Genomic DNA, 12,732 nt, shown 5'->3' on the forward strand with positions numbered 1-12,732 from the left:
TCGTCCAGATCATCAATGAAGATATTAAAGAGGACTGGCCCCAGTCCCGAGCAATATTCCAACTGGATTTGACTCCATTCACCACGACTCTTTGGGCCCGGCTATTCAGCCAGTTTTTAATGCAACGAAGCGTATGCCAGTCCAAGCCATGAGCAGCCAGTTTCTTGAGGAGAATGTTGTGGGAAATGGTGTCAAAAGCCTTACTGTAGTCGAGGTAGACCACATCCACAGCCTTTCCCTCATCCACCCAGCGTGTCACTTTGTCATAGAAGGAGATCAGGTTCATCAAGCAGGACCTGCCTTTCATAAACCCATGCTGACTGGGCCTGATCACCTGGTTGCCCTGTAAGTACCGCGTGATGACACTCAATCTGCTCCATGAGCTTCCCTGACACTGAGGTCAAACTGACGGGCCTATAGTTCCCCGGGTCTACCCTCTGGCCCTTCTTGTAGATGGGCTTCACGTTTGCTAGCTGCCAGTCGAGTGGGACCTCCCCCGATAGCCAGGACTGTTGATAAATGATGGAAAGAATGAAAGAACATGTCTAAAGTGACCTTGTTTCAGTAGAATCTTCTGAATGCATCCTGTTACATTTCCTTGACAGCATTAGATTAGTCAGTGCATAGGCAAATACATGTAGTATGGCAACTGTGTTATATAGCAATAGTTATATTCTTTATATTTATGAAAAAATAGTTATATGCTTTATATTCATGAAAAAGCCCTACCTAGATTTTTGAACCTGATACAGGTTGCAGAAAGGAACTCAGGCACCTGAGACAGGACTTTAACACACACACAGTTAACTTCTAGAATCTGATCCCAATAGTTAATCTGAAAGCAAGCACAGAATAAGAATGTTTAACTTTTTGTCCTCTTTCCAAGGCTTAGATATAAAAACTATGAAAGATATAGCTTTATTATATGCTACATGATTCAGTCTTGAAACAAACACATTGGTAAGGTCCAAACATAACAATGTCTACTTTCAATGTGTCTTTATTTTTTACTACAGGTACGTAATTAAGTCAAAATAGATTGTCTGGGGAGTTGTAAAGTCTCCATCACTTAAGTGTAATTGTAGTAAAAGACTACAATAAAACTGTTGGCTTACCCAACCTTGAGGTATTAGCTATCTGACTTTGTAAGATGTGTTCAATTCTGTGATGGTAGAAAGATGGTAGCAGAGCTACAGGCTGGGAGAGGAATGGTTGGAGAGCTGCCAGGCAGAGAAGGACCTGGGAGTGATGGTGGATAGTCAGCTGAATATGAGCCAGCAGTGTGCTCAGGTGCACAAGAAGGCCAACGGCATCCTGGCTTGTATCAGAAACAGTGTGACCAGCAGGGCTAGGGAGGTGATCGTCCCCCCGTACTCGGCTCTGGTGAGGCCGCACCTCGAGTACTGTGTTCAGTTTGGGGCCCCTCGCTACAAGAAGGACATGGAGGTGCTTGAGCGGGTGCAGAGAAGGGCGACGAAGCTGGTGAGGGGCCTGGAGAACAAGTCCTACGAGGAGCGTCTGAGGGAGCTGGGCTTGTTCAGCCTGGAGAAAAGGAGGCTCCGGGGCGACCTTATCGCTCTCTATAGGTACCTCAAGGGAGGCTGTAGTGAGGTGGGGGTTGGCCTGTTCTCCCATGTGCCTGGTGACAGGACGAGGGGGAATGGGCTTAAGTTGCGCCAGGGGAGTTTTAGGTTAGATGTTAGGAAGAACTTCTTTACTGAAAGGGTTGTGAGGCATTGGAACAGGCTGCCCAGGGAAGTGGTGGAGTCACCATCCCTGGAAGTCTTCAAAAGACATTTAGATGTAGAGCTTAGGGATATGGTTTAGTGGGGACTGCTAGCGTTAGGTCAGAGGTTGGACTCGATGATCTTGAGGTCTCTTCCAACCTAGAAATTCTGTGATTCTGTGAAAATATCTATCCTTTCACAATTCAGTATTTTCCAGTATCAACATAGGATCTTACGTGACATGACTGACAGAGTAATTTTCATCCAAGCTGTTCTACCTAGTTTGCATGAGAGGAGCGAGCTTGGAATGTATGGCTATTATTTTTTATTTTCTGAGTAGTATGCATCATACTGTTAAAGATTCATTAAATACATACATATACATCTTTCAAGTTGCTTTTAAAATCAATTAACTTCTAATAGAAGAACGGATTATATTGATAGGATTGGGAAACTAAATTAAATTAGGTGTTTTCAGATTCATTTAAGATTTGGTACTGTTTGGGGGTTCAGTATAACACTAGCTTTAAAGTTCAGATACCAGCCAAAAAGTGATGAAGTTATGTGTGCTGTACTCATGAGACAGACTAAGTAAAGGATTTTCGCTGTTCTACAGACAGTTATCTGAGACAATGTAATATCTGACATCATCTGTGGTGGGTTCAGGTTCTAAGCAACATCCAAAATGGAACTAGAAATAATCATTTTTTAGTTTGAACTGTCATGTGGGAATGACTTGTATACTCCCTCAAGTTCTTCTTATCAAGCCATAAAGTTTTGGGCCACGTTTTGTAAAGGTGTCCTTTTATCAGTAGATAGCATATCTTTCTTATCTGCTTACCATTTATTTGGTTTTATCTAATTCTTCTAAATAATACAAAATGCATTTTTATGTACTTTGACAGGCTGTGCCTTATGGGTATGAAGTAATAAGACCTTCAGACTGCTCAGATATCTGTAATTTATAATCGATTTGGAAGGTTAAAAAATTCTGTGAGTTTTAGATATCTAAGTTCAGCGGTAGGTTCTATTGTGAATTTTCGTGTCATAACAAGTGTTATGATACTTCATGTCTGTAAAACCAAAGAATTGTTCTTTTCATCATTATTTTGAATTAGAATTTCTGCAATCATGTGAGTATCAGTAGAGATTATTAACAAGGTTTAAAGGCAAATATTTTCTTTCAACTCTCTGAAAACAAAACAAAACAAACAAACAAACAAAAAAAAACACAAACAGGTACAACTTGATGAACAGAGCCTCTATGGGTTGGAAATAAAAACAGTATTGAAATAATCTGATAAAATAATAAAAACAGAACAGGATGATTTGCTGAGGCGATCGGCGCCGGGGCAGACGTGTTCTGCAGCGGAGCAGGGGACCGAGGCGGGCAGGGCTTTTTGTCCGGCATCGAGGCCACTCAGGGGAGCCGCCGGGACCTGGCAGTCCTCACGAGGGAGGCTGACAAGGCGCGGGCGGAGCCAGCAGCGCCCCCTCCCAGGCTGTTTAAAAGTTGCCCCTAGGGAGCGCGAGCGACCAGGAGCGCGGCAAACAGGACGGGCAAACAGGGCGTGGCACGTCGAAGGGCGTGGCGCGGCAGTTTGCGCGGCAGTTCGCGTGGGCAGGGCGAGTGGGGGGCCCATCGTCGCTCTGTTGCAGCTGCCTCTCCCTTCGGTGCTTGTAACCTGCTTGCGTAGAACCTGACCATGGTATCAACCAGGCAGAAAACAGTGGCCTCCGCATCTCGTGCGGCATCTCCAGCCACGGTCACCAGTGTGGCTACTCAGATGGAGGGCTCGGGGAAACACGCAGCCGTCCAGGTCCTGGGCTGCAGAGTGTGCCCCAGCCTTCTGTCGGTCTCCGACAGCAGCGGTGGGTATGCCTGTGGGAGGTGTGCCCAGGTTGAAGAACTGCTCAGCCAGGTAGCGGAGCTCCGGGAGGAGGTGAACAGGCTCAGGAGCATCAGGGAATTAGAGAGGGAAATTGACTGGTGGAGGTGCACTCTACCCTCTTTGAGGCAGGCTCATGAGCCTGCCACAGCACAGGCGTCTCCTGTTATGCAGAAGATGGAGGTTCCCTCCTCCTGCCAGGCAGCGGGAGGAGACCTAGATCAAGGGGGGGGGAATGGAGGCAGGTGCCTATTCGGGGTGGTAGGCGAGCCCTCTCTCTGCCCACCTCACCTTCTCATCTACCCTTAAATAATCAATATGAAGGACTAGAACAAGACAATCTGCATGACAAAGTAGATAAAAACCCATCCCAGTTGGAGGGGGCGCCTAAGACAATGCGACCTACACGTCGCATTGCCACATCATCCTTCAAAAAAGAAAGAAGGGCTATTGTTATGGGGGGCTCCCTTCTGAAAGGGACAGAGGGACCGATATGCCGACCGGACCCAACCCGCAGAGAAGTCTGTTGCCTCCCTGGGGCTCGGGTGAGAGACTTTGCCAAGAAAGTCAAGCGCCTGGTATGGCCCACTGACTATTACCCGCTACTGGTCTTTCAGGCTGGTAGCGATGAAGTAGCAACGAGAAGTCCGAAGGCGATCAAAAGAGACTTTAGGGATTTGGGGCGACTACTTAGAGGATCAGGGGCGCAGGTTGTGTTTGCCTCTGTCCTTCCGATAGGGGGGATCGAAGCTGAAAGGTGTGCTGTTCACATAAACTCGTGGCTTCGAGACTGGTGTGACCGGCAGAACTTTGGGTTCTTTGATCACGGGAAGGTCTATGCTACACCGGGCCTGATGGCACTGGATGGGATGCGCCTCTCTCGGAGAGGGGTAAGGATCTTTGGTCAGGAGTTGGCAGGGCTGATAGATAGGGCTTTAAACTAGAGTCGAAGGGGGAAGGGGCTAAAACCAGGCACGCCGGTGAAGACCTAAGGGATGGTACGCTAGAATCAGAGGGGCTGTGTGCCAGTGAGGTCCTTCAGTCAGATCCACAAGGTGCTGAGTGTAAGGAGACGCATCTGAAGTGCTTCTGCACGAACGCACGCAGTATGAGGAATAAAATGGATGAGCTAGAAGTCCTGGCCCAGTCCCGCAACTATGACATCATCGGCATAAGCGAAAACTGGTGGGATGAGTCCTGTGACTGGGGTGTTGTGATAGATGGTTACAGGCTCTTCAGGAGGGACAGGCAGGGTAGGCGAGGTGGTGGGGTGGCAATGTATGTGAAGCAGGGGCTGGACTGTGTGGAACTTCAGGTCGGCAATGGCAAAGTTGAGAGCCTCTGGGTAAGGATTAAGGGACGAACGAATAAAGGGGATGTCGTTGTGGGAGTCTATTACAGACCGCCTGGCCAGGACGATAGCGCCGGTAAATTATTCTTTACAGAACTAAGAGAGGCCTCGAGATTAACTACTCTTGTCCTTATGGGGGACTTCAACTTGCCAGACATTAACTGGGAGTGCCACACGGCTGACACGAGCAAGTCCAGGAGGTTCATGAAGCACCTAGATGATAAATTCTTGGTGCAGGTGCTAACGGAGCCAACTAGGAAAGGTGCCCTCCAAGACCTGTTGCTAGAAAACAGAGAGGGTCTGGTGGGAGATGTGGTGATTGGTGGCCGCCTCGGTCATAGCGACCATGAAGTGATTGAGTTCAAAATTTATGGTGACAGAAGGAAAAGTGCCACCAAAACCTCATCCCTAGATATGGGGAAAGCGGACTTCAGGCTGCTCAGGGAACTAGTCAGCAAAGTCCCCTGGGAAACTGCTCTTGAAGGCCTCGATGTCCACCAGTGCTGGTCATTCTTTAAGCGATGCCTCCTAGAAGCACAAGATCAGGCAATTCCTAAATATCGCAAGTCAGGCAGGCGGGGCAGGAGGCCGGCGTGGCTGACCAGGAACATTCTAATGGAGATTAGGTGGAAACAGAGAGTGTTTTGCTACTGGAAGGAGGGCCAGCTGTCATGGAAAGAATACAGGGATGCTGTTCGTGTTTGTAGGGAGAAAGTTCGTGTGGCCAAAGCACGCCTAGAGTTGAAGCTGGCTGTGTCTGTGAGAGAAAATAAAAAGGTTTTTTTTAGATATGTGAATGGAAAAAGGAGAACTAAAGAATACATAGGGCTGCTCCTTGATAGGGAAGGTCTCCTCACAGACAATGACATAGGCAAAGCAGAGACGCTTAACGCCTTCTTTGCCTCTGTCTTCAATGCCGATGATGGGCTTCGGGACCCAGGGTGTCCTGAGCTGGAGGACCGGGACGGTGGGGATGACAAACTCCCAACCGACCCTGAAAGTGTGCGGGATTTGCTACTCCACCTGGATCCCTACAAGTCCATGGGTCCAGATGGGATTCATCCCCGGGTGCTGAAAGAGCTGGCGGACGTCATCGCGGAACCTCTCTCAATTATTTTTCAACGATCCTGGGAATTTGGAGAGGTCCCGGTAGACTAGAAGCTGGCAAATGTTGTGCCGATTTTCAAGAAGGGTCAGAAAGAAGACCCTAGCAATTACAGGCCTGTCAGTCTCACGTCAGTGCCTGGTAAAATCATGGAGAAGATGGTTCTCGAACTTATTGAGGCGCACCTGGGGGACAAAGCAGTCACTGGTCCCAACCAGCATGGGTTTGTGAAGGGTAGGTCCTGCCTAACTAACCTGATTTCCTTTTATGATAAGATCACCCGTATGGTGGACCAAGGGAAACCAGCTGATGTGATTTTTTTGGACTTCAGCAAGGCTTTTGACACAGTTTCCCATAGGATCCTACTGGACAAAATGTCCACCATACCGCTAAATAAAAACATCATACGATGGGTGAGCAGTTGGCTAATGGGCAGGGCCCAAAGGGTTATGGTAAATGGGGCTGCGTCAGGCTGGCAGGCGGTCACCAGTGGGGTCCCTCAAGGCTCCATTTTAGGGCCGGTACTTTTCAATATTTTTATAAACGATCTGGATGTAGGAATAGAAGGTATTTTGTGCAAGTTTGCTGATGACACCAAACTTGGAGGAGTTGTGGACTCGAATGAGGGTGGAAAGGCCTTGCAGAGGGATCTGGATAGGTTGGAGAGCCGGGCGATCACCAACCGCATGAAGTTCAATAAGAGCAAGTGCCGGGTCCTGCACCTGGGATGGGGAAACCCTGGCTGCACATACAGACTGGGCGATGAGACGCTGGAGAGCAGCCTAGAAGAGAGGGATCTGGGGGTCGTGGTAGACAGCAAGTTGAATATGAGCCAGCAGTGTGCCCTGGCAGCCAGGAGGGCCAACCGTGTCCTGGGGTGCATCAAGCACGGCATCGCTAGTAGGTCAAGGGAGGTGATTGTCCCGCTCTACTCTGCGCTGGTGCGGCCTCACCTCGAGTACTGTGTGCAGTTCTGGGCACCACAGTATAAAAAGGACATGAAACTGTTGGAAAGTGTCCAGAGGAGGGCTACAAAGATGGTGAAAGGCCTGGAGGGGAAGACGTACGAAGAACGGCTGAGGTCACTGGGCCTGTTCAGCCTGGAGAAGAGGAGGCTGAGGGGAGACCTCATCACAGTCTACAACTTCCTCGTAAGGGGGTGTCGAGAGGCAGGAGACCTTTTCTCCATTAACACCAGTGACAGGACCCGCGGGAACGGGGTTAAGCTGAGGCAGGAGAAATTTAGGCTTGACATCAGGAGGGGGTTCTTCACAGAGAGGGTGGTTGCACACTGGAACAGGCTCCCCAGGGAAGTGGTCACTGCACCGAGCCTGTCTGAATTTAAGAAGAGATTGGACTGTGCACTTAGTGACATGGTCTGAACTTTTGGGTAGACCTGTGCAGTGTCAAGAGTTGGACTTGATGATCCTTAAGGGTCCCTTCCAACTCAGGATATTCTATGATTCTATGATTCTATGATCACTTCAAAGTTAAACTGTTTATGCTTATCAGTTACTGTGAGTGATGGGCGATGCTCTTGGCAGAGCAAAGTAGTATGGAGCAGAGGGATGAGGTTAAGGAAACTGTTATTTCCCTACAACCAGTTCTGTCTTGTACCATGTAATTTATTTTTGTCATTTTCTAGACACATGTTAGAGTGATGCTTACTTTGCTTGGGATTGGATTGTCAGTGATCATTGTAACTAAAAGATATCTTTTCATATAAATGTTGTAATTTAATTGTGCTAGAGTTTACATTTCACTCCTGGGTGATTAGAAAAAGCTGCAGATGCTGCTTTTAAAACCTCTAAGTCAAACTTTGGTAGGTTTTTGTTTCATTGGTTTGTTTAGTTGGTTGGTTTAGTTGTTTGTTTTGTTTTGTTGATTTGTTTTTCCTTGCTAGTTAGTATATATCCAGCAATATCCTGAAATATCCAGCCTGAACTTCCCATGTCCTAGCTCTATGCCAGTCCCTTGGGTCCTGCCACTGTCCCCAGAGAGCAGATCTCATCTCCTGCCCCTCTGCTCCTCTACTGAGGAAGCTGCAGGCCACCATGAGGCTTCCCCTCAGCCTTCTCTGCTCTGAAATGAATAAACACAGGGACATCAGCTGCTCCTCATTTCTCTTGCCCTCTAGTTCTTTCACCAGATAACTTTGTTGCTCTTCTGCAGACATATTCTGATATTTTTATATCCTTCTTATATTGTGAATCCCAAAACCGTGCATGGTACTCAAGGTGAGGCCACAATGATGCCCGGTCTAGTGGGACAACAATCATTTCTTTTGATGGATTAGTCAGACTGTTCTTAATGTAGCCCAGGTTATGTTTTTCAGTATAAATATTGTTGTTTAAGATTTACACTTAACATTTGAATAAGAGTTTCTTTCACTGCTGGAAATAATAATAATAATAATAATAATAATAATAATAATAATAATAATAATAATAATAATAATAATAATAATAATAATAATAACATAACATAATATAATATATATAAATTAAATTATTATGAAATAGTAAATAATAAATCCTTCTGATGATATTTTAGAACTTCTTTTTTACCAAGATCAGGAAACAGTCCAGTTGTCTTGAGCTAGCATTACCGTCTGGCATTAAAAGAATGCACCAAGTACTTGTTACCTTTTCACACATTTCACCTTTAAGAGTAGAACTCATTGCTGCAGAGCTGAACAAAAATAAATAAATAAATAAATAAATGGGGGGTGGGGAGTGGGGGTAAGCAGAATGTAAGAAAGTGTTTAGACAAACTGACAGAGGGAAATTATATCACAGGCTTGTGATATAATCACAGGCTTGCAACAGTCCAGACTCAACCTTCAGTTTATATATCCCTTAACTACCAGAGCCAGGAAGACTTTTTTGAGGAATGATCATCCCATGTTTGTTCTTTTCTTTCTGCTCTTTTCCTAAAAGCCAGCCCTTGACAGATGACTAATGAACAAGGGTAGACATGTGCTCAGACCCAATGCATTCGCTAATCATATGCGTGCTTGATTTTATGTCATAAATACTTGAAAAAATAATGAATTCTGTTTTCAAGGCAAGCATTAATTAGACAGCAATCTTCTAACTGCACTGACAAACCTTTAAACTACTTGTTGTGACCAACTACATTGTAATATATTTTAAATTTATCAGAATATGAAATGAAGATTTGGAACCATAGATTTATTCTTCATTCCTTTAAAATATATTAATGTTCCCTGAATAATAGGTGACCACATTTTTAGCCTTTCACCAGAGATGCATTTACAGATTTATTTATCTAGATAAACTAATAATACCTACATTGCATTGTAATATATGAAAAGTGGAAATAAAAACACTGTCCTACAAAATATAATATCCAGACAACAGCCTAGCTCTAGAAAATAAGGCGTGTGTCTGTCCTGAATCTATTTACATTTCCTGCAAGTGGTGGAAACCTGCTATTGTTTCTGGAAGTGCTACTTCCAGAGATTATAGGGGAGGTGAAAAACAAACACAAAAACAAAAACAAAACAAACAACAACAACAACAAAACACACACAGAAAGTGGGGAAAAAAAATAAATCTAAATAAATGGCCAGACCATGCTGCTGTCCAAAAGAAAGAAGACAGTCATTTACTCAAGCCTTAGAAAGCAACATTAGGCTGCATGACTGCATCCGCAGAGACCTGATCTGACAGCCTGACACAGCACCAGTGTGCTGCAGGTTTTCATTCTTTTTGTTTGTTTAGAAATATGCCCTTTTGTGATCATGACTTCAATATTGTATTGACAAAAGCAGGAAAATAACAACCTGATTTTCAAGCAAGCAAATCAAACTGCATGACAGATCTTTGGGTAGAGGCTCTATGTTTTATCTTTTCCTTGCCTGCAATCAATATTCTTATCTTGCCATGACTACTGTCCCAGTACCTCAGATGCTCTGAACAGGAAGCTCAGCTGTCAAACTACTCTTGCTGTTTTACAAAAGAATTGTTCTCTGTTTTTTCTTCCTGTACTTTCAAGGTTTTCTATTCTTAGGCTTATGTTATTAGTCTACGAGACATATTATAATGCACATATAGGTTATGTAGCTCTGTCTTTAATGCTGGTGGTATATTCTTCCCACTTTAGAGCTTCAGGAAATATTTGCAACATAGTATATCATTTAAAAAGTAATTAATATTGATGACACATGAAATTAAAAGCGGCAAAAATAATGCTAATTGAAAATACTTGAGAGCTGATGCACTTTTTTTTTTTCTTTACATCTTATCTGTGAAAGTTTCTCTGTTGCTATATTCTATTTTTATCTAGTTTAGAAGTAATCCAATAATCCAAAATCTTTTGTGAAGTATTTCTATGTTTTAACACTTGCTTTACTGGGTCAGGATATGCTATGTGTGGAAAAATAATTATGGAGTGTGTATATATATATATGTATATAAATATATAATCTGAACTTTGTGAATGGCTAAAGTGCAAACATCAATCATATGTGAAAAAATTAAGACTAACGTAGGTTTTCCTACTGTATTCAGTTAATTAATACTGACATTAATAAAACTCCAAAGTTCTCCACTCATTACAAAAGCTCTTTCATGACACTTAGATCATCCTCACTACAAATATCAAGTTCTTCGAGGAAAAATAAATTCTTGTAATGGTGTCCAACAAGAGAAAAGTACAACTGTGTATTGAGAATTTCTTCTGTAACCTATTCGTACTGTGATATTCATTGTCAGTCCCCTACTTCTTTTTTGCTAGCTCACTGATACTGAAAATACTAGAGAAGCTGCTGCATGATTCAATAAAAACTTGCTCAGACTTACCTGTCATATATCCCAAATGAATTCTCTTCTTGGTTCTGGATGTCCATACTTGTGGAAATCCTAACATGCATATTCTGGAAAAATAGGATCTCACTACCCAATTGTGTAAGCAGACATCTTGAGTTAGGTTCCTTAAATATGCATTTCCCACAGCCTATTAGTTTAAAATACGGATTGTCTGTTAGCATAGCCGATAAAAAAAAAAAAAAAAAAAAAGCACACCAGTGTTATTTCTCTCCCATTCACCTCCTTTTGTCCCTCAGATATATTTTTTTTTCATTTATTGTCTGCTAGCATACTTTGCAAGCATCTGAGGAATGTGTTGCATGGGTATCACATTCACATAAAATCATCAACTGTTTTTTTTGTTTTGTTTTGTTTTGTTTTTTATCTAAGTAACTATGCAGCTGTAAAAGTGAAAAACTTCTATTTTGCACAGCACTAGGCAGCAGGAAAATGTCCTTCTCTCACATGAGAGAACACAAGAGAATAATTATATTACATTTAGTGTTTTACTAAGTACTGAATATGAAGACCAAGGTAATTATCTCTGTATGTTGTTTTAAAATCACCTAAGAGCAAAAGGTAGACTGAGACATAAGATTACTCAAAATGATTCATTAAGAAAAAATATTTACTAACAAATATTTTATTACCATTTTTTCCCTGCAGATTTCTAGAATAAATGTATAGCTGCTAATTCTAGAGAAACATCTCCCTGGTAAAACCAGGGACCTCTGAAAATCATTGTATGTAACCTCCTTCTTGAAGCTGGGGTATTTTCAAAGTTAGACCAGTCTGCTCAGGACCCTGTTGCCCATTGTTTTGGTATGCTGTTTTGATAGAGAGTACATAACTAATCTTGGCAAAGGGCTACAGTGCTCAGAAGATGAGTGCTTATTTTGGCTCGATACTATTTCAGATATGAAGTAATATTTATGGTCTCATGGTGGTTTTGACCCTGATAATATAGGAAATCTGTCATGGAGAGACCATAGCAGTATTTATAATCCTTTCCTTCTTGGGACTCAAGATCCCATCTATCAAATATGAATCCTCAGAATGCAGGCTCGTTGTAAATGATAGTGAGTACCATGCTCCCAAGTGGTCTTCTGGATATATTTTTTCCCTGATTTTCTGCTACACTTGAGAGAAGGACATCTGTTTTAAAGGTATATGTTTTTGTATCCATCTTGCACACTGTATCTGTGCAGCTGTGTCATTTATGTCCAGTCCCAAGTTATTGTTTACACAGATTTCACGAGTGGCAAAATGAGATATCTTTCAGATGTTTCTAATCTGCCAGAAATCAACAACTGTCTGTTCAAGTCTCAAGGGAAATAACACTTCATTGGCTCTTCAAGGACAAGCAATTAGAAAAGTTAAGAAATACAATTTTCCTTCTATCCCAATATTACCTTGTATCAAAACCCAAAACAATCAATCAAACACACAGAATAAAATTCTGATGGAAGTTTTGTACATCTTCTACAATAAGCATTTCAACGAACTATTATAAAACATGAAAGAACTGTAGTTTCTGTCTCACTGAGTTTCATTTCAAGCAAGACTGGTCAGCAAATCCCATGTTATCACAGCAAACCTATAACGTTTCATATTCAGGTCATTGGTACCATTGTGGATCCAAGGACCCACAGGTCTGCCTTGTTCCTCTAAGCTGCAAGTTTAGTGGCGCTTGAGTAGGCATACCACTTGCAGTGAGTTTCTTCTGAGCTGCCCGCTAAGAACTGTAACCAGGTTGGCTGAGGAAAGGGAAAGGGAAAGGGGAAAGGGGAAAGGGGAAAGGGGAAGGGGAAGGGGAAGGGGAAGGGGA

This window comes from Netta rufina, assembly GCF_964035555.1.
Source record: "Netta rufina genome assembly, chromosome: Z".
NCBI lineage: Eukaryota > Metazoa > Chordata > Aves > Anseriformes > Anatidae > Netta > Netta rufina.